At 40.6% G+C, this 27,818-nt stretch overlaps 1 protein-coding gene across 2 annotated transcripts in view; it reads left to right on the top strand.

Annotated features, from left to right (window-relative positions):
* The first annotated feature begins 3,868 nt into the window (after positions 1-3,868).
* Positions 3,869-27,818, top strand: part of LOC116054048 (spermatid perinuclear RNA-binding protein-like) — a 91,704-nt gene continuing 67,754 nt past the window's right edge. Inside the window, exon 1 of one of the 2 annotated variants that reach the window (XM_031305347.2) lies at positions 3,869-4,112. The gene's annotated coding sequence lies outside the window, so the exon portion shown is untranslated. The remainder of the gene's footprint in view (positions 4,113-27,818) is intronic. The other variant, XM_031305348.2, reaches the window with a different exon arrangement.

The following is a 27,818-nucleotide window of genomic DNA, read 5'->3' on the forward strand; positions in this document are numbered from 1 at the left end:
ATATTTTTTTACTAAAGCAGTATATGAACTCTGATGTGTTTTGTGTTATTTAAGATATTTATAAAATATCTGGTCATGCCAGATGAAATTATTCCACTCATTATTTAAACAATGCAATTACCTGTTTGAGCCACCAGGGGGGCAGTGCTCCTCCTGCCCCCCCAGCAAACTCCGCGTATGGGGTCAGACCATCTGCTAGGGGGCCGAGACTGAGAGCTACATGGATAAATATGCACCAAACAAGCCACTTTGAAATTTTGCTCTTTTCATGAATAAAAAAGCTGGGTGACCCCCCCACCCAAACTAAAAAATGTAGCATAAAATAAAAAGACATGACCCTCCCCTATTTTCCTCCGGTGGTCCATTCCATAAATACCAAACGGTCCCTTAGTTACCGCCGCCTCTTCTTTAAAACAGCAGATGAAAGTTCATTAAAGACCTTAGAAACAGTTTGACAAAAATATTCTCAACTCAAAGGTCAATTACATTTTTTACATGGAGCTTTCAACTGGTCTCATGGTTTCCCATGGTTTACCTTTGGCCTGTTGTCATGGTGATAGCTTGGCTGTGATTGTGTGACCTGACGAACTTCATATCAACTTTATCGTCACACCCGCTGAGGAAGACCATGAGATGCAGCTGAAAGGTCTGAAATGAACTTGTGAGAGGAGCTTGTAGACTTGACATGAGCCATTTTAGTGCACTGTGAACGATATGAACAACAAATGAACAGTGAGACAGTTCACTTCATTACATACCTTCATGTTCAGAACTTGTTTTTCTACACAGAACACATGTTTTTCCATTTAGCAGAATCTAACCAACAAAGACATGTAATAGTTGCATTACTGTGAAGATGAAACTTCAACAACCTTCCTATCTTCACACCTTGGCTGTGAATTTTCACACAGATCTCACTTTCCTTGCCTTGTATTCATACAGAGCTTCACATTACAGCACAAGATTTTAAGTGGAGTTAAAATATTACTGACAAGCTCTGTGACATGCACTGAACTCTAAGTTTACCTAAAGGCTTTGCACTGATTTTACAATAATGCACTTGATCAGTTTAAGGGGTATGATATTTAATCAATTTGTTAAATTATTATTATTTTTTTTTTATCTATGGGTTGTTTTTAAGTGTACTTTTAATTCAGTGTAAATGTTTAATAAGTACACATGGTTTATGCATAGGCATAATTTACAGGGGGGATAGGGGGGTTATAACTAGGATTGCAAAGGGGCAGAAATTTTCCGGTAAATTTCCGGAAATTTTCCATGGAAAATTAAGCTGGGGAAAGCAGACAGGCATATACAGTGAATACAAATGTTGAGTGGGTGTGGCCTCAATAGCCCTGCAGTAGGCTAAGTAGTAGCCCAAACCATTGACCTTTAGCTTTACATATGAAGGTAGCTAGCATGCTGCCTTTGATTTACTATGGTTATAGTTATGGTTATATGCGTGCTAAGCTAACCATGAGCACTGTCTATTGTTTCCAGCCTATCAAGAACAAGTGGGCTATACAATTAACAGACATAGGTTAATAGCAATGGGTTATGTATTACCCTTATGTATTTTGCTCAAAAGTGGAGAGCTCAACGCCCCCCCCCCCCATCATTGTTGAACCCCAAGTTACGCCGTTGGGTTTATGCATGTTGCTCTGAAAGCACTATTCAGTACTGACAGTATATACTGTACATGCTGACCCGAACACCTACACATTTAATGGCTTGAATGTCTATTGATAATATTGCACAGGGTATATGAGGTCAGTTAGGGTGTATCCAAGCACACATGCTAGTTTGTACGCGCTAAACGTGACCGACCTAATAAACGTATATTGGAAATTATCATCTCAGCGACTGGTTATCAAGTCAACGTACTTTTTTAAATATTTCAAATTAAATTTGAAACTTTCTCCGATCTTTACCAAAGTGTTGTTGTAGCCTTTCACATGCTGGAAGTATACAAACATAATTAGACCGGTCACTTTACTGGTCTCCTACTTTAATCTGCTGTTCAAATTACAGTGGTGCATGATGAAAACAATTTCACCAAGTAGCAAAATACATTACAAAGCACACACTATGACGCCAAAGACGGATGATGTGGCTTTCAAAATATATAATCAGTTTGTGGGGATAAAATGTTCAGTCATGTCACATTTTCTGTGAATAATGTTGCATATTTTTATTTTGTAACTCAGTTATTCACACAATATTTTGTTATGTGGAGTGAAATATGTGTCTCCACTTTGTGAACTGTGTGTCCAAGATGCTAAACCAGCCAGTTTGAGGAGCCACGGTGGTTTGAGTAGTTATTTTGCAGCATGCTGGTTTTGGCTGCACATAATTTAAAAGTAAACAGTGTGCAGACACACGGGGTAATGGCACGGCAGTGTGCAAATTAGAGGCTTTAGATGGAATGTACAGATCTGTCCTGTTGCCTCCAGTTGGCTGCAGGCATTTAATCAGCTGAAGAGGAAAGTTTGTATACAGAGTAAAAATAGTTATGGATGATTATCCATTCATCTTGAGCTCAGTAGAGACTGCTAAACAGGCATTCTCAATATGGCTGCAATAAAGTTATAATTTGTGTGTCTATTTTCAGAAAAATTTCAAAGAGTTTATCAAAATATATCAACTCGCACTGCAAGCAGGAAACACCCATCTCTTTGTGTTGTGCATAACATTACCAGATGTCTATTCACTGCTCAATATATGGAAGCCCTGCAGGCCCAATTAAAATCTCAATATATGTGCAATAAAATTACATTAATGTTTGTTCACTGAAAGTCAGTGGAATAATGAAGCCTGTGGGCTATTTGGAGTAAGTAGATTTACTTGTAGAGCTGATATATTTCGATTAGTTGATGGATGGGAAAATATATCTGCAACTGTTTTGAAAATGTAATTGATTAATCAATGAATTGATCATTGACTTTTTTTTTAAATAGAAACTGCCAAAAGGTCACTGGCTCCAATTTATCAAACATGACTAATGTATTATGATAAACTTTATTCATATCATTTTATTTGGGTTGTGGAGTGAAATAAAACAATCAATTTGAATGTATCATCTTGGGCTCTTTTGATGTGTGTTACTATTTTCTGACATGTTATTGACCAAACGATTAATTGATAAATCAACAGCCTTGATCAACTGTGCTATTATGTAACTGAATTGCTTTTTTATTTAGTAGATATAAGCTGTTACTTGTTTAACATTTCAATTGCATCGATTTTTTAATTGCAATTACAATTACGCTCAATGGTGTTTTAAGCCCCCAACGTCTCCTTACAGGCAGCGCTGAGACCGTTGACTTCAAGGCACCTAACCCTAACCTTAACGATAATCATTGCCTAATCCTAGTGTCTAGGAGACGTTGGGGGCTTAAAACACAGATAAACTATTACAACTTTTAACACCCCCCTCCCAACCCCCATCCCAGCCCACAAAAAAAATTCTCTCTTAACCTCTGTTGTACTTTAACAGCTAAAAAACAAAAAGCTAATTATATGACAGTATCACATGTACAGAATGACACAGGAAACAGAAAACAATGGCACCTCCAGCAAAGCACCTTTGCTGTCACCCTCCAAGACATGTCTCAGTCCTTTCGCCTTCTGGGGTTCACCACTTATTGAATTTGATGTATCCATTTACCCTCTGTAGAAGCTCCTCTATGTCTCCTTTTTTTAATACTAATTAGGTAATTTAATATTTTTAAATAAAATTGTAGGCAATCTAGTAATACAGAGAAAAATGTATACTATTATTGAGAACATACCTTAGGTTGGCATGTTTCTAAACTCTTAACGTGCCATCTTGTCATTAGACGATCTTCGTTTCGCATTAGCAGTTGGTAGGCGCATGCGCAGCCGCAACCTGCGCTGAGCGCTGACAGCAGGCTGACCGTTTGCTACCGCCGTTGTTGTTGCCGCTTCCACTCCACGTTGTGGGTCTCGGATACACTGACACCAGAACTGGACTTAATTTCTGTTACAGGAAACTAAAACAACAGCAACAAAGTGTTTTGTTTTAGGCTTTTTGGACACGCTGACCTCCGAGCTTCCTCCTCCTCCCGGTGGTGAACGGACTCTCGGTGAAGGTAACGTTAAGTGTCCGCTTTTTGTGACAGTTTTCGGTGCGGGGGAAAGAGAGGGATGAACCGGGCGTACTGTTCGTGTTGCTGTCCCGCTCGGCTCGGTTAACTTCCGTCTTCGTTTAGCTCAGCTTCAGGTCGGTCTTTGTGGATTTACTTAGCTAAGTCTTCGATGGTTAACGAGATGACCACCAGAATAACGGCAAGTTTCCCCTCAGGCTGTCCGTTGACCGTATCTCCATACCCCGCGTGGAGCTCACTGGCCGTCCTAAACGTGGCTTTTTAACGTTTAAAGGGAAATACTTTCCCGCTACAACATATCATTTTCCTCAACACAAGAGCTGTTGTTACAGGTCGCCCAGGTCCTGTTATTAAAATTACGTTTGCGTTGTCTTAATTGTAAGTGCACCTGTTTGTAGTCATTTAGAAGTACAGGTAACGGATGATGCACCTGCACACGGAATGATTTATCACATATCATCTTGTAGGTTTCAACCTCCAGGGCTTGCCAGGTTGAGTTTCATGTTTTAGCCAGTTAGGAGTGACAAAATAACTTCCTATTGATACATATCAGTAGAGTTTGGTGGTGTTTTTAGAGGACATTTGTACGTCAGAAATGTGTGAGAAAAGACCGCTAAGATACCATTTGTTTGATAAGCTTACATTTCAGTGATTTGAAGTGAATCGCAGCAGTTAAAGGATAGGTTAAAGGATAGGTTCAAATTGGCCTAATTTAATATTCACATGTCCATATACAGAGATCCCCTCTTGATGTGAAAACACTGTAAACTAGTTTCTTTCAGGCTAATATGAGGCTTCAGCAGTCAACTCAAATGGGTTCCTTCTAAAATGAATAATTTTTTGAATGCAGTTTGGACTGTGGATTCTGTCCCCATCTCTCCCATTGTATTCAAACTAAGAAGGGATCCCCTCACAGCCAGTACAGACAGAAGGAATGACTACAAGAAGTACTTCAATGTACACATGGATATGTGAGTTTCGTATTGTATTAAGGTAGCCTTTGGGGATAAAACCTCAATACTCTAATTGGTGCCGACTGAAATAGCAAGTAAAGAAAACTGGCTTTGAATGTTTGATCAGATTTGTCGTCTTCTGCACTTATACTGTGACCAGTTTTATATTTAACCTTAAATTGCCAGTTTTAGACTGTATGTTATTGAGCCATTGTTGTGTTCATATTCCTAAAAGTAAGGAAACAGGAAAACAATATCATTTTTACAGAATTTCCATTTCACTTCAGTCATTCAGCACGACAACGTGTGTGTTTCCTAGTTTGGTTTATTTTGTCCTAACCAATCAGCAGTCATTGATTGTTAGATTGTTGTTAGTTGTAGGCTAACTGTGAAGAGTAAGGCTGGGTATTTTTAAAAATGTTTCGATACCAATACCGTGACTTTGATACCGGTTCCTGAACGATCCTTTTTTCAATGCCAATTTTATAAAAATCCATTTTAACAAAATGAAATTACAACATTACGACACAAATCCTTTATTTATTTATCATTTCCTACTACGTGAGCCACGTCTCTGTGAGTAACGGAGTTTTTGCTGCCTGCCTCTACGACGTAACGTTAGATAGCCAATCACAGACATTATTAGATATGGTAGAATGACGCTGCATGCTTATTGGCTCACTGACGCTGATGAGATTTGCTTCTTAGGTATTGAAATTTGGTATTGAATGACGATGACGAATGATGATACTCGATACTAAGGAGGCAATTCGGTCGGTGCCTAAAAAGTATTCACTTCGGTACACAGCCAAACTGTCTCTGTAAGTTGAATCCAACAGCTTGTACAGCTGCGTCAATCTCATCCACACTCGCTGCCAGTTTTTGTTGCCACTTTTCTCTTTGCTGAGTGCATCGGAGATGTGAGCAGTGCTTCAGAGGGTCTAGAACCAGGATATTTGATCAGCCAGTAGTAAAAATGTCAAAATGATATTGCTATGATGCCGAGCTAAGTCTTAGTTCTGATGTTTCTCACTGGGTCAAATGAGGATTAAATGAAAGCAACTCTGGGAATGCAGAAGTTAGAGGCTCTCCTGTTTAGGTTTTACAGCTTGAGGAGTGGTTGGTTGGCAAAGAGACAAGATGGTTCAAGAGACTGTCCCATAACATAACTGTGTGCCCTGTTGAAGTGTCATCAGGTATCATCAAAACCCTCCTACCCCCACGTGCTCCTGAAAGATCACCAGCTTAATGAGGGAAAGTATTTCAGGGCAGCGCTGTACTTGCTGTCGCATTAAAGCCCCTTTCCCGCTAAAACCTACTAACATTTGGCTTTTGTCTTGAGTGGGAAAGGTTACAATCTGCTTTTATTCCTGGGACAAATTACTCTCACGGGTATTTATTAGGGTTGGGTACTGAAACCCAGTTACACTATGGAACTGGTTCCTACGCAACCGGTAGGAATCGGACCGGATTAGAACGCAAATTTCACTTCCTCATTTCGGTTCCACTTAATGTGTCGACTGAAATATTTTTCCTCTGTCGCTCCAAAACGGACGTAAAAAATCTCACACTTTCTCTGTAGTCTACTGTTAGCTAGCTACCGTAAATGTAGGCTACTTTTAAAATGCCAAATTTTCCCTCTGGGCTCACCAAAACGGACGCAAAAGCATATTAACCATTCACTGCACGTGATCGCTAGTAAACATATTACATCTTTGATGTCATTTTTCAGTTTTTCAAGAATCGGTTTAGGAATCGGAATCGTTTTAAAAGTACCGGTTTGGCATTGGAATCATAAAAATCCAAACGATACCCGACCCTAGTACTTATCGGCTTTAGCTCTGATTGGCAGTGATGGAAACATGATACCCGGGTGGGTGGACATGCTATGACGCGCGTTGCCACCTCCGTTGGTAACTTCTGTGACTCTTCACCATCTTAGCCACAAATTCTGTCCATCTCCGTGCAAGCAGCGCTCGAACATCGTTCCAAATTAGTTGCCACCGAGTTCGAAAGAGAGACTGAATAAGTAGACAGAAAAAAAAAAAAACAGTTACGTTTTCACTGGCCTTCATGCTGCTTAGTGTTTACTTACCCTGTTTGCCGCCGCTATTGTGATGTTGAATGTGACACACCAGAAAGAAAAACAGAAAGGCATAATTACTCGTCTACTGGCAATGGGAATGGAGTGTATCACTTATTTTTAGCGGGGTTTCCCATAGGGCTGGGCAATATTTCAATATTATATCGATATCGTGATATGAGACTAGATATCATCTTAGATTTTGAAGAATTGTAATATCGTTACATGGTAAGTTTAGTCTTTTTCTAGTTTCAAAGGCTGCATTACAGTAAAGTGATGTCATTTTCTGAACTTACCAGACTGTTGTAGCTGTTCTATTATTTGCCTTTAACCACTTAGTCATTATATCCACATTATGATGGTTATTTATCTAAAATCTAAATGTGGAAGATAGTTTGTGAAAGCACCAATTGTCAACCTTACAATATCGTTGCAATATCGACATCGAGGTGTTTGGTCAAAAATATTGTGATATTTGATTTTCTCCGTATCGCCCAGCCCTAGTTTCCCACATATTTTTTTACAAACATATTTGCTCATTTTGGTGGAAAAGGGGTGTAAAGCTGCTTCTGTATTTGTTTGAACGTGATAAACACTCACCAGTGCAGGTTTCAGCCGTGGCCTGACGTGCCCGGTAAGCAGAGCGAGCCCCCAGCCTCGGAGCAGGTGGCTCCTCTTAGCTGGAGGAATGTAAATAGAAACGGTAACTGGAGCCTAATGTTCATCCATGGCCGCTTCTGGACCGCCTGCAGCTAAAAGTGTTGAGTTGACGAGGATCATGCTGGAGCTGCTCTTGTAAATGAGGATCGCGTGTGCGTGTGTGTGTGTGTGTGTGTGTGTGTGTGCGCGTGTGTGTGTGCGCGCGTGTGTGTGCGCGTGTGTGTGTGCGTGTGTGTGTGTGTGATTTTGTTTTCAATTAGAGCTGTCCGGTCCCGTGCGTAAGGAATACACAAATGTTTTCTTAACAGTAAATCCTCAGCAGAGACACTGACAGAGTTAAGACCAGTGTGTTCAGGATAACCGTTTAAGCTACAACTCTGCAGAAGTGCTCTGATTATCAGGTTGGGGTACTTTCTTTGTTTGTTTTTTTTACTCACAATACGACAATTGCGTAAAAAAACTCTCACCCTAGTTGACCAACAACATGACCAAAAATTAGAGATGCACCGATTATAATTTTTTAGGCCGATTCCGATTTCTGATTTTTCATTGAGTTTGACCAGCCGATACCGATTTTAGCCGATTCTGATTTCATTTTTTCTAACCACTTTACAGTACACACAAATATTTATTTTCTGTCTTTTCTTTAATAGAACTTTGCATAGAACATAGAAAATGTTTTGAATAGATAATTGATCGCTATAAAATAGAACTATATAAATTACTCCTGGTGTGGGAAATTCACACACATCTAAAGTGCAATGTTATGTAAGAACCATTTCCTCCTTTTCACATCCAATATCCAACTAAAAAAATTAGGGCCGTCAGCATTAATGCGTTAATTGCGATGCGATTAATGGCATTGCATAATGCGTTAATTTTTTTTAATTTATTTTCACTTCACTCGGCTTTGCGTCGTGCCTAACAGGCTACTATTTTGCCGTACTTCCTCGTAACACATCCTGTTGCTGCAGGAATAGCAACGCGGATTTCGGTGCCTCATTCTGGTGCCACTGATATGTGTGCACTTCTCTCTGATGCTCTGAAACAGACGATAGAGGCAACAGAAACATTGCTGCACGGGACGCTAGTTAACACTATACTCGACAGCAGCTAACGTTAGCCTACCGGTAGCTAGTAGCTGGATTAAACACGGTTACAATGCTGACAGCTAACGCTAAATGGTGTAAAGTGTGACTGTATTTCACTGTAGAGGATTCCGACACCGGGATGTAACAATCTGCAGCTGCTGTTGTCCGAAAAACCAATAAACTGTAGCTGTCATATTTCACGGGACCGCGTGAGTGTGGTTTTCATGTTCCAGTTTTTCAGCCTCAGAGAGGAGAGAGAGCAGCTGACTGTTCGCCTGAGATCAGTAGAGTAGACGGCTCTGCAGAGCCGTGTATAATTACGACTTTATGACATTTCATAAACAGCTGATTGAGCGGCAGTGCGCCGCTGCTACATGCGTATAGCGGAAACCCTGCGTGTGCACGTGTGGTGCTGATGTTGCGCGATGTAAATCATGCGGCGCCCGAGTGAATTTGACCGGCATAAAATCGGCATATGTCAGACTGACCGGCAGGTCGCCGGTCATGGCCGATCACGTGAAAATCGGCCAATTCCGGTAACCGGCCGGTCAACCGGTGCATCTCTACCAAAAATGTTCCTGTTGTCCAATGAGTACAGGCTATAAATAATATGACTTTGATTGTTGATACCAATTAGCAATATACCATTTCACTATGTGATGTCCAGAGCCGTTTATGGCCGTTTGAATAACTGTAATGCCAGAACAAATACTTGATTAATCTATCTGTCAGTTGACAGAAAATTGACTCAACGGGTATTTTGATGATTGATTAAGCATTTCAAGTCATAGGCCGACAGATGTTCACCAGCTGTGAGAGTTGGGAACAAATGACAGGTGGTCGATGAAAACTTAATTTCCTCACCATAATATGATCTATATCTGGGATGTGGTACAGAACGAGGCACAGTATTGGTTTGCATTTCTTTTTGCAGTATTGATTAGGCTTTTAAATTTAGATATAAGGCCATTTTTCAATATAGAGTTACATCAGATTCATTGTTATTACTCTAGATTTATGAAATGGACCCAAAGTTTTAAATTAGCCTGAAAACAGTGACAACTTTTTCAGAGGAGGGCCATATTTTTTGCCCTCAAGCTGTTGTTAACCAACCCTATACTGTATCAATCAATATGAGATATATAATTATAAATAATCTTTGATAATAAATGAACATGCTCAATTTTTTTACTCTTTGTCTGCCCCCTATCAAGAAAATTGATTGACTGGCAATTTTGATCATCGATTTATTGGTTGAAATCCATTTGTGATAGAAATAAAATGTCCTTATTCTGTGGTTCCAGCTTCTCAAATGTGAATATTCATAGTTTCCTCTGTTTTCTATCGTCTTTGGATCTTGGACTGTTGTTCGCACAAACAAGACACAGCTGCACTGTGTGTGTTCAGTGGTGATTATTTGCAAATGTTAGCATGTTCACACACTAAACTAAGATGGTGAACCTGTTGGACAGCTGCATTGTCATAATGAGCATGTTAGCATGCTGATGTTTAGCTGAAAGCCTTGCTGTGTCTAAGTACAGCCTCACAGAGCTGCTGGCATGGCTGTAGACTCTTAGTTTGTTCGAATACCAAAGCAAAAATATTGGTGTAGAAAACTGATAATGTACTGTACAGTTAGTCATTTTTCTCTGCGGGTTGTAATTTGTCCTGCTGAAAACTTTGATGCTGCCTGTGATATATCAGTGGTGGTCATCTAATCAGGAGTCTTTAAACGCTACTACAGTTTGTTTTAGTGGTTCTGCTTCACCTTTTCATATTGTTGAAGCATCGTGGTGAAGCTGTACAGTTCTACACCCGTCGTTCTCCAACACGTCCGCTGTGACGGGTCGCTCTGGAGCACTGTCTCTACCCGATGTGAGTCGAGCGCAGATGCGAGTTGCGCATGCTCAGATTTAAACGGTTTACGGCATAACGCGTCATACTGAAATTTGTGAAATCCATAAAATAATAAACTTTTCTCATTACAAACAATAACAGAAGATGGAAATCATTTCAAAAACGTTTTAGCTATCTATGATTGTTTGATTGCTAACGTTAGCTCAAAACGCCATTCAAGTGACAGCCTTTGTTGAGTTTGATTGCTAACTTGTAGCCAGCAGTGAACGAACTTTGTTACGTAGATCCATTTTTATTGTAGTGACATTACAGAAGTCTTTCGTTAGCAGGTTCTTGTAGGATACTTGCCGCAAAGTGACGCATGCGCAACACACATCTGCTCTCGACTCACACCGCGTAGTGACGAGCACTAGAGGTGTGAATCTTCACTGATCATTCGATTACGATTATCATGTCTTCGATTCAATATCTCGATGCATCTCGATGCGTCAAATACAATACATTTTTCTATTAAAGCCATATAGGATATTTAATTCATAGCTTTTCAAGCTTCAACAACAAAACATTCTGCAGTGCTCTAATACTAAATAAACTGGATACATCAAACTACAGCGCTGACCACATGGCACTTCCTGAATGTGCAAAACATATGTAAACGGAAAGGTTGTCAGGCCTACATTAAATTGTAAACAGAAATAATTTTGGCTCACAGTCGCTGTCCTAGTTCATCCCAAAGGTGTTGGACGGGGTCGAGCTCAGAGCTCTTTGCAGACCAGTCATGTTCTTCCACACCAAACTTGGAAAAGGATTTCTTTATGGAGCTGGCTTTGTGCACGGGGGCATTGTCATGTTGAAACAGGACAGGGACCGTCTGGTGTTACTATTGCTAAAACAGTGTTGTCGGTGAATTGATTAGTTGAACACCGGAAAATAAATCACTCATCAAGCAAAAATGCCAAACATTTTCTGGCTTCTCAACTGTGAGGATTTCCTGATTTGTTTACTGTTTTTTTTATTTTTATAATTTAAAATAGAATATCTTTGGCGTTTGGACTGTTGGTCTTTTTAAACTGCTCAAAATGACCAAACTTTGTTACTAGAAGGAGATTTCACTTAACAAAACTGACTCCATATTTCTTTATTTATTATTTATTATGGCCTCTGTAATTCAAACATAATCTCATTCCTCAGAAACAGGATTTAGACCATTGTGTGTTACTAAATCTATCTACATGAATCAGACTTAGATGCTTTTACTGTCTTTTGGCAGAGTGACCCGGCGTATACATATAAAGAAACTCTGGCACCTGTTGCCATCTTTAAAGTGACACATAACAGCAAAATGAATGAATAATGCAAATGAAGTCATTTGGCAAACATTTTCACATATACAAAGTATTTTTTTGGTTCTGTAGTCAACATCATTAGCTTGACCACACAACTGCACAATATCGACCCCATATATAACATTGCACCCACATTAATTATGAATTGATATTACTATTTAGTGATAGCTACATCAGCATATTGTTTACTCATCCTGCTGCCAAGACCGAGCATCAAACTCTGGTTCCCTCTCAGGCGTTGGCTCGATGGCAGTTAGTAGCTGCATCTCTTGAGTGTAACTGAACGGCTCTGTTGAAGTGAAACCTGAGCAGAGAGGTTCCTGTTGCAATCGGCTCCATCTGCTCTTGTTTCAGCTACATGTCCCCCCTTGTTTCACCCACCTAAATAGTCTGGAGAGCTCAACTCATCGTGCACTGTAAACCTCAGAAAGTAGCCTTGTTTTAGAGTGGTGACAGAAGAGAAGGCATCAGATCTGAACCAGCCATCTCTCTGACTCTGCCCGGATGAAATAAATACCTCATCATCCGGGACACGGTGTTTTTTTTCTGACAGTCCCCGAGGACGTCTCTTCTCCAGAGCTGTTAGATGTGCTCTGAAAACAGAAACACTGCAGCACTCTGGATGCTTGAATCGAGCGAGCTGCCAGTCGGCTGCTTCTGCCAGCACTGGGACTCGTTTACCAAACCCCTCATGGACTTCCATCATAGGGACATCAGCTCAAATGCTACATTTATTATTATTTTTTTTTTTTTACCTTTTTAAGACATTTCTATTTAAGCTTTCCCCTTTTTACTAGTTTACTTAAACCAAAAAATCTCATTTGATATTTTGCAAATCAGTGGAGTTAGTTTAAAGGTTGTTTGATGAATTAATTAGCAGACTGAATCCCTACATAAAGGCAACGAGTTGTTTGAAATGCTGCACTCATCCCTGGGTAAAAGAATAGTGTTAATGTTAAGAGGTTTGTTGAGGGATGCACCAGTCCAGCTGTTGTATTTTTTATCAACTCCCATACTTCAACTCAATGTAGTACCAATCTGATACTAGTGCTCTTTCCCCCCAAATGTATTATAATCTGTACGCCTTACCCTGTGACACTTTTTGAAATATTTTTTTATGTTAAGTAAAACAAGGCTAGGGTTAGCTGTGGCACTAGTTGGTGGCCTGTTATGGTTAAGTGAATGCAAGTGATAGCATAAACACTGAATTATGTAACCACAAAGAAACTTGGATCGGCCACATCATGGCTGATACCTCCTGATCCACTTAATCAGGTCTGTAATGGAGCCAGCACCAATCTAAAACCCTGCACAGAGATGTATATATTTTTAATACTAAGAAAGAGGATTGTGATCAGGGCTTTAAATTGACACCTGCCAGTAAAATGCTAACTTTGGCTGGTATAACATTGTAAAGTTACTAGCCAATTTGGCCGGTGATGAGTGAAGCGAAGCGTCTGTTTAAATCAGCCGGCTGCGGAAACGTTCCGACTAGAGGTGTTGAAATTAATCAAATAACCGATGCATCGAATCGTGGACATGGACGATGCTGCATCGATAATCGACCGGGCCATAATCGATTATTTCTGTTTACAATTTAATGTAGGCCTGACAACCTTTCTGTTTACATATTCTGTTATGTTTTGCACAATTCAGGAAGTGCCATGTGCTCAGTGCTGTAGTTTTATGTATCCAGTTTATTTAGTATTAGAGCACTGCAGAATGTTTTGTTTTTGAAGCTTGAAAAGCTATGAATTAAATATCCTATATGGCTTTAATAGAAAAATGTATTTGACGCATCGTGATGCATCGAGATATCGAAACGCTGACATGATAATCCTAATCGAATTGGGAGATCAGTGCAGATTCACACCTCTAGTTCCGACAAGTCAGTGTTTACAGATTGGTCTGTCTTCCGGCAAGAAATTTGGGCGGTTTGGTGTGTGTGTGTGTTTGGCTTGGAAAGGAACGGAACGGCGCGAAACAAACCAGAGAAGCTGAAATGAAGTAGTAAAGTTAGTTAGGAAAAAACCCCGTAAATAAAAATGTTTAAATTGTATCTACCAACCATCAACCCAAACACATTTTTAAAGAAACATGGATGCTTAAATGTAAATGTGCACTCATAATCTGTTTTATTTTTCCTGGGAAAAAAATTGGCTTGTGGAAAATCTGATTGGCTGGTAACTTTAAAAATGCACTAGCCGTGTTGGCTGGTGATTACAAAAGTTAATTGAAAGGCCCTGATTGTGATATAAATAGAGCAATATTTTCATTTCTGCAACTTTATTGTGGTTTTGAATGTAAGGTTCCAGTCTCGCCCAGAGTCAGTACATCTCGTGTTAAACCTTTAAGCCTTTCACTTACAGTTGGGTGTGTTTGTCCTGTTTCTCCTGCCGGATGAGCCTCACTCTGGCTCTATAGTCGTCATGCTGCTCTCCCTTACATATCTTTAATTGCTGCGCGGCTCGCGGGGGACGAGTGCTGCTTGTTTGAGATCCACAGAGAAGCAGAGCACTTTGTCGTCTAATTAAACTATACACACAGGCGTTTCTGCTCTGGTAGCATTCAGCCAGCTCCCCCAGGTGAAGGACAGCTTGTGCAGCCTCACAAGTTGCATAAAGAATGGATTTCAGAGTTAGACTGATATACTGTAATTGCAAATCAAAAATACTAAAGATGTGTTTGAGGTCATTTAGAAACTGTCTCTATTACAAAGAGTTTATTTTTACACCGTAAAATGTCCCACTCAGTACAGATCTTGGTCCCGGTTCTTGAATAACTAAAGGGAACCTTATCAAAAGAGTATCTTGTTGCATTTATCTAAAACAAATCTGCTAATATATAGTATCAAATTAAAAAAAATTAAAACAAATATTGATATCTGTTGTCGGTCGTACAATCCTGTACGTCCAATATTCCCATGAAGCAGATCTGCTGATTGATTAGCAATGTTGTGGTCTAAGACCTCCGGAGATATCAAAGAGCATAAACAGTATATGACAAATCAACTCATGATATACTGTCACATCCCCCAACCCTAGTTTGAAACACTCATATTACCTTTTAGGCTAAAAATACCAACACTGGTATCTCCCATCATGTGCTGTTGCAAAGAAGATTTGTCTCAGGCCACTGTTATACAGCCTCGTCGTGAGTCACACCATCAATTCTTCAACTCCAGGTTAAGCCTGGAGAAAGTAGAAAGGCTTGAAATGAAAAGATATATAGGAAGTCGACACTGAGGTCACCTGTGTAGGTGGAAGTGCAACAGGTAAGGTGGCAAGGTTTAGCATTACGGTTTTTTTTCACTTGTACGGTCGGCGTGTGAAAAAAAAAATTCTACTTGCCCAAAGTTAATCATTACTGGACCCTGTACAAATGTTGCATGTGAAAGAACGTTTGAAACAGCATAAAAAAATGTGTCGAAAAAAACATTGGTAAAAGTCGAACATTTCGAGAAATACGTAAAAAACGTTGAAAGTATAGAATTTTAGTTTTTAACCCTCTGAGGACAAAAGAAGCACCGGCGAGTCCAGGCGATGTTTGACAACACTCCTACTCAAAAAGTGATATTACAAAATGTCCTTATAGACATTTATTTACTATTTCATTCATGTATTATGCTACTGTTGTGAACCCAAGACTTTTGTAAACTCATTTCAAGAACCAAAACAATTGAATTGTAGGCATGTTTTCACAAGAGACTTACAGAGAGTGGTTATATGCAAAAATCCTTAAAAGGAGAATTTAAGAAGATATCTTAAAATGCCCTTAGACCTCAGAGGGTTAAAAAGCGTCAAATGTTCAAAAAAGTCAAAAAGCATCAAAAGTGTAATTTTTTTTCTCGAAAAAAAGTCAAAAGCGTCAAGCACCAACTCAATTCTTAATTGGCCAACGGCACTTTATAATCAAATCATTCAGCAACAGTTCTCCGAAGGGCAAGAGAATAATAGCGTCATTTATGATACGATGATGCCCGAACGGCCAAGTGGGTTGTTATATTTACTTGCCCGACATGGAGTTTTACTTGCCCCGGGCCATCGGGTAACCCTTATTGTTGAACCCTGGGTGGACAAGATGTGTGGTGAAACAGCTGGTTAAAGGACCAGGCGTTTTCTTTTTTTCCTCCCCTCTTGTTTTACACTGGGTAGCAGGAGTGCTGGAGCAGTACGTGAGCTGTGAGTGCGATGAGGTGGCGTCCAGGAAGAATGCTGTGCATTCAGAGCCGCACTAATGAAAGCCATTAGTCGACTGAGTTGCTTCAGACGAGACTCTCCTGCTGCTTCACCTGAGCTCAGCGGAGTTCACCAATTGCATCATGACCCGCAAAAGCTTTTATCTCTTCAGCCTTGGACATAAAAGCTCAACTTTCGTTTTTCATGGTGTGTTCAGGTTGTTACACTGAGGGGGGGTTATGTTTATGGAACAAAATAATTAAGCTTCATCTCACAGACCGTCTTCTTCAGCAGGAAGACAGCAGCTGGCAGCTTGGACAGTTTGAGGATTAGAGGCAACAGAAAGTTGATTTCTGAACAGAAAGACCCTTGTTTTCCTCTTTCACACTTCAACGTGAGACTGCTGTGTTCAGATTCATCCACTCTGGAGACTTGTTATCAAAAAGCCGCAATCCTGGGCAGAGAAACGCCGGCTTAGTGTCGACAGAAGAATATGCTTTTTTTAGTCTTGATATGGCCTTAAAGAGTCACTCTTTAGATACACAATGAAATGGCATCTTAACTTCCTTAATATATGATTCCTGCTAAAACAGGCTGTTGGAGTGAGATAAGAGTCTAAACTGTAAACCATCTGCTGCCAGTTTGATAATATGGTGACAAACTACAAGCTGTATGAAAATGCACTGGTGGAATTTCAATGCATAATACAGTTAAGTTCTTGAATCTGTGCAATATCAGTGGAGAATATTAAAAGCTGATGGATTAATTATGAGGGATTAAAGGTGGAATTCCTCAAAAATCTGTGTTGGTTGGAATAGGGCCGGGGTGTCACGATTTCAATTTTGCCCACGTCCAAAGTAAATAAGAACAACACGCAGCGTAGCTTACAGCTAAAATCACAGCATGACCCTTAGCTGAACTTCTCCAGACATCATGGCCACTGCCCGAGTCGGAGATGACGGAGAAATAACAGAACTGGAAAATCCTCCCGCTTCCCTGAAGTCACCGGTGTGGCAACATGGGCCGTGAGTTATGTAAGCAAACAACCAACTGTAGAGCATGTGGGCTCCAACAGGATTCCATTGTGCATTAAGGTGCCCCTCGTTAAGATCATGGTGCATTCAGGTGCCCCTCGTAAAAATCATGGTGCATTCAATTACACCTCGTAAACTCTGAGAAACACAAAACTGTTGTTGTAAAGTACCTTCTGCCATCCAGTGGCTCTTATTTTTATGAGGTCACTATTACGGAGTCATTGTTAAAGCATCCATTTGATTGTGTCTTTAAAGTTTGTAGTAAGCCTGGTGTCTCAGTCCTGCTGTCAGCTGTTGAGTAAAGTCTGAAACTCCAGCCATCATTTTAAAGATAAAATGAGTATCTGTAATGCCCATCTTTGTTTGATATGTTTTTTGGCAATTTCCTCAGAATTGCCTCTTATAATAGGGAACATCACTATTGGTGAACAAAGGAACTTTTTGCCATTCAAAGTTTCAGTGATTCAATAGAAACAAACCATTTGGTTTGAGCTCGACAACTGTGGATGTTGTGTTTATCCAGACAGGGTTTTGTAAGGATTACAGAAGCACAGCAAGTGTTTACAACCCAAAAAGAGAATGTGTAAAACATTCCCCATCTCACTTTGAGTTTAAGTTTTTCACAACACTGACAACACATAAAGCACAGGGAAGCTCCTATTAGTTATGTATTTTGATGCCAAACCCTTGCAAATGTCAAAAAGTGTGTTCAGTTGTTCAGCAACTCTTGTTGCATAGAGGAGGGATTTTGTGTTGAAAGAATTATTTTGAAGAGTCAGCGTCCAATAATCCATATTTTAGAATCTAAAGACAGAAGCAGTGAACCTGTATAACCACAGTGTAGGCTGCTAGTTCTTCCCCCCTCCCTGCCTCTGTGAACCTGCCTGCTCCAAACTTTGAAAGTGGGTTTAAAAGTGCAGTTTACAACTTTATTTGATCCCTGAGGTTTTGTAGCAGCAGGTCGGCTGTGGTACGGTGAGGTGAAATGTCTGTGATAACTCTCTCCCAGGCTGTGGATTGTATGAGGTGAATGGATGTAGTGAATTGGCATCAGCCCATGAAGCCTGCCTGGACTGATGCCCAATACTGCGCTGCTGGATATTATAATTAGCTTCTTAGTGGGACTTTATTCAAGTTCACACAGGGCTCCAGGCAAGTCTGGGAAAGACATTTCATTCCGTGCACGTCCTCAAAAATATGCACGAATGCACTAAAAAAAGATGGGAATCCTGTGTAGAAACAGTTAAACCAATGAGATGCAACTCATAAATCTTAATACCCCAAATCTTAACATCAACCGTAGTAAACAAATGGCATGGTGATACGCAAGGTAGCTTTTTGACTGGGTGCTGTTAATTGATTTTCCGATATAGTATTTAAGGGTTAATCTTTACACAAACCTCTTCAAACAATGAAATACGTTTCACTTGAGTTTTAACCAAAAAGAAGACTTGAGTGACGTTTCCATTAAAAAAAGATTTATATTGAGAGCATAATAGATATAAAAACATTAATTAAAAGGATGGATTAATACCATTATCTGCTTTCGATGCTATTCCTTGTTAAGAATAATCTTCAGCTGTAGCAAAAATAAGGACTTAGTGACCGTTAAATTGACCATAAACATATCAATCAGTTTCATTATGTGTAATTTGTATTCTATACTAGAAGGGAACTCGGAGAGCGCAGACCTCCGCCAAGGCCATGCCCTATCTTGCGATGTTAAGGAAAGTAAAAATGTTTGTATCCACCCCCATTGTAGTTGTTTCATTGACATAATTTACTGCCACCTAAGAAAACTCCTTCCAAAACGCATGAAACACTCTTTGGCTTTAGCTCGTACGCAGCCATTATCATCTTCTTCTTCTAACAAGAGAGCCGCCAGTCGCGCGTCACTAGCGCCAACTCAATTCTTGATTGGCCAACGGCACATTTCTCCGACAAGCATTCTCCGACGTAAGCAAGGCCAGGGGCGCAAGAGAACGATAACATAATGTATGATATGATGATGGTCAGAAAAAAATGATTGAGTCTGGAGAACCCGTCAAAAATGGACACAAAAACGTCACAAATATCAGACAAAAGGCAAAAACCTTGAAAGCGTAAACATTTTTTTGAACGTCAAGCACCGCGGCACATTCAAATCATTCAACAAGCATTCTCCGACGGGGGCAAGAGAACGATAACGATCATTTATGATACCATGATGCCCGAACAGGCAAGTGTGTTGTTATATTTAATTCTCCCGGGCCATCGGGCAACCCTGAATAATAGTGGGCAGTAGTTTTTCTGTAATTCTGCAGACAAACAAACAAACCGAACCGAAAACATAACCTCTTTGGCAGCAGTATTTATACATACTATATTTTGAAATAATGTTATGCATGAGTTCATTCTACTATATTGGACCCTGAGAAAACATTTTCAGGTCCCCTCATGGAGCTTTGTAAAAACCCATGGTTATGAATTCAAATAGCTGTGATGTTAATGCTGCATTCAACTGTCTGACTCAAAACCTGTTTTCACGTTTGTTTTCAGCCATGTTACACTACCTTGAAGCCTAAAAAACCTAATAAAAACTAAAAAGTACTGTTCCCCAAATGTTAAAAAAAAACTACTGTATAGAATAACAAGTAATCAGTCAGCACATCCCAAAAAAAACCTTTAATGGGGCAGTCATTTCCCCAAACATAAAATCCACCAGCATCATAGAGATGTAGCCTAGACGCCTGATGGGAGGAAGCCGAGAGGCTCGAAATGGAAATGTACTCTAAGTCTCGGGTTTACTCTCAGCCGTGCATGGCCACATGATGTCTCCATTACCTGGCTGAGAGACACACGCAGACACACACACACACACACACACACACACACACACACACACACACACACACACACACACACACACACCACCTGCGGCTTGTACACAGTGCAGGCGACTGGCTTTATGTGGCACTCTGTTCTGATTGGTTGTGGGCAGTGCTAGGAGCCAAAACTGAATCCAGAAGCTGATCTGCAGCTACACACTTGTAATTGCTAACAGCAATTCTGCCATAATCAATATATGTGAGGCGCACTGTGATTTCCACCCCTAGTCCTCACTGCTGCTTTTGGAGACATATGGAGTAATGTTTCAGTCAGTTCAGTTTTAGTCTCGCATTGCCAGACCTTCCTCCACAGCGCTGCGGAGCGAGGTCTGGTTAGTCCACACAGCATTCTGGGATGGGAGAAAAACGTGCTCTGGTTTATTGGCATTTCTTTAAACCAATTAACATCGTCTTGGGCTGCACTAAGCGCCGTACAAAGCAACGGTGCGCACCTCTGCAAAATAGCCTCGGAAAGGAATTAGTTTTGGTGGAACGTGTGTACGTTCAAAAGTTGTTTTAGTCGTGCAACAGAAAACTCAGATTGGACAGATAGTCTAGCTAGCTGTCTGGATTTACCCTTATCATTCTGATGTGCAGTAATATGGCTGATAATGAACTTATCTTCAAGGATTGTACTAGTGGTTTTACAGGTTTAAGCCCATTTATTACAGATCATGCATACTTCACATCACAGCTGAACATTTTTTAAACCATGTTTCTATGAATATTTTTCTACTGTTCCATGCAACTATTGGTTTCTATTAATTTCCTTACAATATAAAACTATATTAGTAAACTCTTGAAACTTGACAACAAATGAATGCAGACTTGATGGATTACACATTACAAGCAAGGTTCAAAAGTCCACAAACTCCAAGCAAAAACCAGTCCACTAAATTCCACAGATTGTTATTCTGGATCACCGCTGAAAAATAAAAAAAAAATAAAAAAAATAAATTAAATAAATCTTGCAGATTCTTTTTGGGTATGTATATGATAAAACTGTTTCAATAGTAGGTTTGCTAAGGAGAGCAATGGACTTCTGCTCAAAATATAAAAGTTGAAGTAGTTTTACTGCACATTACTGTATTCAAATTATATTGTTACACCTTGAAAAGGTCCTAATTTTTAAACTCTCATAAATAAAATGAATAAATATTTTCCTTCAGAGGTTTGCAGAATTGTGTTAATGTAATCCTGTTCAGGCTGACTCTAAATATGAAGTTATCTGACTCTAAACGGTGCAGGAAAAATTACACCAGTGCATGTACACAGAAAAAAAAGAAAACCAATGGATGCTTAGGATGGTATCCAAATGTATCCAAAATTTAAAAAAAACTGCAAAACATGCATTTGATAATGGTCAACAAAAATGCAAAGTAAAAAATGCATTGTAGTTAAAGAGTATAGCCTTGCAAAGACACTGGTCTGGTTCTTTTTAAAACAGGAAAGATCTTTTAACTGATTGATAGAAACCTTCTTATTGTCAACAAACATCCGCAGTGGAAACAATCGTTTTTCTACAGCGATTCATACTGACACACACTTGTAAAGAGGAACACACCCACATGCACGAAATGTACAACTTAATCTGCTGCGTATAAAACTTTCCAGCCAAAAGTGCTTTACAAACAGTATAAGGACAATAAAGAAGATGGTATGGCAAGCAATAAAAGTGCAAGGCAAGCTCCTTTCTGTGGACTGGAATAATGAAGCAGGTCTGAAGGAGGCAGAAGCTCTCTCTGCTCTTTCTCATAATTTCCTGGCATGTCTTTTGAGCCTTCGACGATACAAAGGCGGTTTTATCTGGGAGATGCAGCGACCGGCGGTTCCATTCCTACGTTATGGCAATATCATGACTGTGACAGTGTGACTCAATTTTCTTCCCTTTTCTTGGCAGAGAAAGTTTTCAGGTCGCTTGAAAAAGTTTTGGCATTTGTCGTTCATTCGTTGGCTGATTGAGTAGTTTACCACCACTAAGCCTCACTGCTGAATGTGACAGTGTTGACATGCAGCAGAGCTCAACAGTAGTCAGTGAAGCTGTTCAGAGTTTGTCTGATAATCACACTGAGACATTTTGTTCACTTCATTCATTCAGTCTGACATCAGGTTCTTGAGGGATCATCAGAGGTGTTTAGAAACAAGTCACTTTACTCTGTTACATGTACTCAAGTAACGCTTTTTTGAAAATTGTGCTTGTCAGAGTAGTTTCAATGCAGCACACGTGTTACTCTTACGTGAGTAGATTTTTCTTTTTAAAAAACTAACTCCGTTACATTTGGATGCATTCATCGTGCTACTTTTGATTATTTTATGCATTCCTCGTTGAGAGGCAGGCGGTCAGCTGGTCACAGGCCTGCTGACACTCTGTTATCCTACCGCAGCAACGCCTCCACGTGACTGTTAAAAGCAGCATGGCTGAAGCTACAGCAGAATCAGAAATCCGAATCAGAAAAGGGTTTATTTTCACAATAAGTTACACTTACTTGGAATGGTGCATACATAAACAAACAAACATATTAAACATTAATATGAAAAAAAACAATAAATACAGAAACCAATATGTACATACAAAATAACTGTTTGCATAAGAAAAAAGAGGCTGAATGGTTGAGTGCAGAGTGTGCCAAAAATATATATATATTAGGGCTGTCAAAATAACGCGTTAATTTCGATTAATTAATCTGAGAAAAAATAACGCGTTAAAAAAAAACGCAGATTAATCTATTCCATATTGAACTTTGACCCGGAGCCGTTCTAGCCACCATTGGACTGTAAAATGAAGGAGGGAGACGAGAATGTGCTGCCTGGATCATTAATTGGAACATTTACTTCTAAAAATCTTCTTCCTGCCAACCCTGGCTACCGAAATCTGGTGCCACTGATATGTCTGCTCTTCTCTCTGATGCTCTGAAGACGATACAGACAACACAAACACAGCTGCACGTGACGCTAGTTAACACTATACTCGACAGCAGCTAACGTTAGCCTACCGCTAGCTAGTTAACACTATACTCAACAGCAGCTAACGTTAGCCTACCGCTAGCTAGTTAACACTATACTCAACAGCAGCTAACGTTAGCCTACCGCTAGCTAGTTAACACTATACTCAACAGCAGCTAACGTTAGCCTACCGCTAGCTAGTAGCTGGATTAAAAACGGTTAAAATGCTGACAGCTAATGCTAAACGGTGTAAAGTTTGACTGTGTTTTACTGTAGAGGATTCAACACTGGGTGTAGGGTGTAACAATCTACAGCTGCCGTCGGAAAAACAACACAGACGGTGCGTTCAATGAAACTGGTAAAGACCCATTGCACATACTGTACTATATATATATATATATATATAGTACAGTATGTGCAATGGGCAGGTGTATAGTCCAGGATGAAGGTTAATGCAAAGTGTAGGGGTGGGGGTCCGGGGGCCTTGTTGATGAGGGGTTCAACAGTTTGTGCCCGGGTGAGATGCATCGGCTACAATCTGTCCTGCTCGCCTCAGCGTCCTGAAGGCGTACAGGTCCTAGAGACGGTAGATTGCAACCAATCACCTTCCCAGCAGAGCGGATGATACGCTGCACTCTGCCCCTGTCCTTGGCAGTGGCAGCAGCGTACCAGATGGTGATGGAGCAGGTGAGGATGCACTCACTGATGGCAGAGTAGAAGTGCACCATCATTGTCTTTGGCAGGTTGAACTTCTTCAGCTGCCGCAGTAAGTACATCCTCTGTTGTGCTTTTTTTCACGAGGGCGCTGATGTTCAGCTCCCACTTGAGGTCCTGGGAGATGATGGAGCCCAGGAAGCGGAAGGATCCCACAATGTTGACTGTGGAGTCACCCAGGGTGATGGGAGCCGGTGGGGCTGCGTCCTTCCTAATGTCCACAACCATCTCCGCGGTCTTCAGAGCGTTTAGCTCCAGGTTGTTCTGACTGCACCAGGTCACCAGGTGGCCTGTAGGCGGACTCATCCCCACCAGAGATGAGTCCGATGAGGGAGGTGTCATCCGCGAACTTCAGGAGCTTGACAGACTGGTGACTGGAGGTGCAGCTGTTGGTATACAGGGAGAAAAGCAGAGGGGAGACGGTGCTGGTGGTCAGAGAGGTGTTTCCCCAGCTTCATGCACTGCTTCCGGTCAAGAGTAACATTATGGCTTTCAAACAGTGCAGGTTGTTACCAGCAAGGGTTGTTATATTGCTCTAAGCAATTTTCACATCAATGAAATGAATATGCATATTTACAGAAATGTGTTTCTGTAAATCTGATCTGTACAGCTGTGTCAATTTCATCCATGCTTGCTGCCATTTTGTCCGACTCTGGCACTGGAAGATGACGTCCTCATTCCTAATCTGGCCTAGGAAAATCAGATTGGCTCAGGTGTTTGTTGTTCTGGGTAACAGCTGTCATTTAACACAACAAACCCACAGATTATAGATTCTGAGCTGAAGCCGGCGGGTTACATTTTTTTAATTTCAAAACTGAGGATCTATTTTTGGATCAACAACAAACTGCGTCCCCTCAACGTGACACACGTCAACGAAAACACAATGTTAGTCCTCAATTTGGCACACACGCACACACACACTGGTGCTGCTGCTGCTTTTAGTAGCAGACAGGGATGAGAGTGTTGTGCTTACTTGGATTTTTTTCAGGCCCACAGTGCACCACTGATCCATTAATGCATTAATAAAGGTCTAATCCTCCACGGAAAAAATAAATAAATTAATCTGCTGTTTCATAACAAAACAGCTGTGTTTCCTGAGCCGTCTGTGTGGGCGTCACCCAGCTGGGCTTTATACACTGGCTTCAGGGCCCGCCCAACCTTTACCTCTACTGCAGCTTCCTCCAGAGACTCCTGACTGCAGGTGAGCGTGCAGATATCTGCCTCAATATGCTGGTAAAGTTGTTGTAACGATCAGAAGTTAACCAGTGTGTGGAGAGGCCTGGCATGGCCCGCTCACTGGGTGGAAACATGCCGCGAGTCACCAGCCAAAAGCTTTATGTTCAGTTTTGGCCGTTTGTCTTTTCCTCTTATCACATGGCGGTTTTTTGTATACTCTAAAACAGGAAAGACTACAAAATTTCAATTTATACACTTTCTGTTTCCTAGTTTAAACCCTCTGTGCCCCTTTGATGATTTTGCATCAAAAAATGCACCCCTATACTCAGTTCAGTGAGATCAGTATCTCCACTGAAGACTTTAATGGTGCAGATTAACACAACTGAAGACTGAAACATGCACGTAGGTTGTTCTGAGATGCTCATGTGGCTGTTTCTTTTATACCACAATGTACAACTTGTATAATATTTACATCATTTTTTTCTTCCACCTCCTGACAAGAGTAATGTAAGTACATTTACTCAAGTATAGTACTTAAGTATGATTTTGAGGTATTCATTTTGAGGCATTTCCCTTTTATGCCACTTTATACTTCAACTCCACAACATTTCAGGCAACATCTCACGAGATTTCAGAACGAGACTTCGCCTTGAGGGAGACTTGGTTAGACAAGATAACAGACCAGATCAACCGAAAGGTAAAGAAAAACGTTTTATTTCTCTGTAGGGTCCTTCCCATGATGTTGTCAGAAGAGTTTGTCGGGTCGTCCCTCCTCCACACCTTTCTGGTGTCTTAAATTGGAGGGGTGACAAGTTCTTGAAACAGACCATCATGCCTCCGTTACACAGTGATTGGTCAGGTGTGTCAAGGTGTGGAAGTAGTTTGAACTTTTCTCTTAAGCTCTCTATTCTGGGGATTCTGTCATCCCGTCAAGACAAAGGCCAAACAAGAGGGAGAGAGATCGGCGAGGCGGTGGGATGGTTATGATTGCAGGTTTTGCACTTTTGCCCTATGTGCCAGTATAGAGCTGCAGGCACCAACAGCGTTTCTTTGTGTCCTCATATGGCCAAAATAACCACTATTGCTGCTTTGTACCTGGTGTGGAAGTCACAGATACATCGGAAAATTAAACAGCGTCATGTCTGGATTAATAATATCACCTGGCGGAGCAAAAAGCATGGTAATGTTTACTGCCTTCTCCAGGAAGTAGTTACGTCTGGATGTCTGCCACTTCCAACAATCTGGACTTGAAGTCCAGATTGTGCCGTTTTCAATTGCAATAAAAAATATGCCGAAATAACAACATTCTGCTGCCGATTTGTAAAAAGTCTGAATTCATACTTTATCAGGTCTGTCCGCAAGACAACAAGCAAACAACTTTTAAAATGTTTGTTTTCTGCATGAAGTTCGGCTCGATCAGGGCTCTGCTGACATTGGAGCTGCTCCATAAACACAACAACAAAGGGATAATTTCAAAATTTACCAGGTAGTCACACTTCCCTGCTGACCTTTCCCAAAGAAAACTCCTTTCTAAACACTGATTGGTTTCTGCGACATGTCTACATGCAAATCTGTCGCTCAAGTTCAAATATTTCAACTCTCGCGAATTTGCGCCGTGTGTCGGGACTTTGCGTCTATTCGCGTCTTTGCATTGACTTTGTATGGAATGGCGCCGCCGAATTCGTATTGAAACACATTTTGTGGGAACACGCCATTAGACGTGTTAGTGAGCTTCAAACATACTGAGTATACCCCAAAGCCAAGGACACGGTGAAAGGCAAGGGACAGCCTGCTACTTTTGATGCAGTATGTGTGAACGTGGTGTCACCTAACGAATGATGGGAGCTGTAGTACCACAACACAAAACCTATTCGCAATTGGAAATGAGGAAAAGAAAAACTCACATTTTGCACCTTCTACACCATAAAAATAATAGTTAGTTTTAGCCCTTTTTTTCTAAATGTCACTTCCATGGTTTTCATGTTCTTGGAATACTGACGCTCTCTTCTTTCCACTCATATACAGACATTTGCTGTATGTTGAAAACCTCAACACAGGAAAAAAAATCTAGCAATGTGTAACTGCAGAAGCAAACAAAGTTTTTCCAAATTTCCATAAAAGCATGTCTAGCTATAATTATTCTGAAAATGAATATCGCAACGTATGTCACACTCAGCTGGCATAAGCTTGTTAAGAGAGGAAGTGTAAACTGAGCAACAACAGTCTGTTTCAAAAGGTTAATAGTTGATCTGCTCTGTTGTATATTCAGTTTGTTAGCTTGTTACAGCAGGCGTCAGGACTGTCACCCTTGGAGCTTTGCCTCGCCTGCTTTCAGCCTCGACGGCGCCTGATGTTTGAAGCCGCCGGTCTCCAATTATCACTTTTCCAGAGAATCTGATCTGATCTCACCTCTCGTCTTAAAACAAATGTGTAGAAAATGTGCAAATCTGAGCCTGAGATGCAGGATAACAGCTTTTTAACGAGGAGCTCTACCTCAGCTCTGTCAGCGGTCTAAGAAACTCCAGAGAGAAAAGGGGGTGTTGATTAACATCTTAACTTATTTTGATGATTTTTCACACATTATTTTCACTTACTTACCACACAAGCATTTTCTAGGTTCTACCCGTCACTGAATCACATCTTCCTGTAACACATTCAGTTTTTTGTTTTTGTTTATGATTATTTTTTGGGCATTTTAGAGGAAAAAAATAAAGTCTATTTTGATAGGACAGCTGAAGACATGAAAGGGGAGAGAGAGGGGGAATGACATGCAGCAAAGGGCCGCAAGT

The sequence above is a fragment of the Sander lucioperca genome, chromosome 2 (assembly GCF_008315115.2).
Source record: "Sander lucioperca isolate FBNREF2018 chromosome 2, SLUC_FBN_1.2, whole genome shotgun sequence".
Taxonomy (NCBI): domain Eukaryota; kingdom Metazoa; phylum Chordata; class Actinopteri; order Perciformes; family Percidae; genus Sander; species Sander lucioperca.